This window comes from Corapipo altera, unplaced genomic scaffold (genome assembly GCF_003945725.1).
Source record: "Corapipo altera isolate COAL_440 unplaced genomic scaffold, ASM394572v1 130235, whole genome shotgun sequence".
Taxonomy (NCBI): domain Eukaryota; kingdom Metazoa; phylum Chordata; class Aves; order Passeriformes; family Pipridae; genus Corapipo; species Corapipo altera.
Genome location: NW_020887135.1, coordinates 1 through 627, shown reverse-complemented (window position 1 = coordinate 627; position 627 = coordinate 1). Strand labels below are relative to the sequence as shown.

The following is a 627-nucleotide window of genomic DNA, read 5'->3' as shown; positions in this document are numbered from 1 at the left end:
CGGGAAACTCCCCAGCTCCCAGCTCCAAAGGGAATCTCCCCAGCTCCATGGGGAAAGCTCCCCAGCTCCCGGATCCAGGGGGGAAGCTCCTGAACCCAAAGGGGAATCTCCCCAGCTCCCAGCTCCAAAGGGGAAGCTCTCCAGCTCCCGGATCCAGGGGGGAAGCCGCCCAGCTCCCGGATCCAAGCGGGAAACTCCCCAGCTCCCAGCTCCAAAGGGAATCTCCCCAGCTCCATGGGGAAAGCTCCCCAGCTCCCGGATCCAGGGGGGAAGCTCCTGAACCCAAAGGGAAGCTCCCCAGCTCCCAGATCCAAAGGGAAGCTCTCCAGCTCCAAAGGGGAAGCTCCCCAGCTCCCAGCTCCAAAGGGGAAGCTCCCCAGCTCCCAGATCCAAAGGGAAGCTCCCCAGCTCCAAAGGGGAAGCTCCCCAGCTCCCGGATCCATGCGGGAAGCTGCCGGGGGCTGTGGGAAGGGGGTCCTGCCGCCGGTACCCACCCGGTCGCCACGTGCTGCTCAGTGAAACAGCTGGGGCGGGAGAGGATCGGAAGAGTCCGGAGAGACAGAGAGAGGTGACGGATCCCAGGGAAAACAGCAGAGAGCAGGAGGAGAGGAAGGAACGCGACCAGAG

The 627-nt window shown here is 64.4% G+C and overlaps 1 long non-coding RNA gene across 1 annotated transcript in view; it reads right to left on the bottom strand.

The window, feature by feature from the left end:
• LOC113941479 overlaps positions 1-571 on the bottom strand; it is a 3517-nt gene extending 2946 nt beyond the window's left edge. Inside the window, exon 1 of the long non-coding RNA XR_003525683.1 lies at positions 495-571. This is a non-coding gene — a long non-coding RNA (uncharacterized LOC113941479). The remainder of the gene's footprint in view (positions 1-494) is intronic.
• Between the last annotated feature and the right edge of the window lie 56 nt (positions 572-627).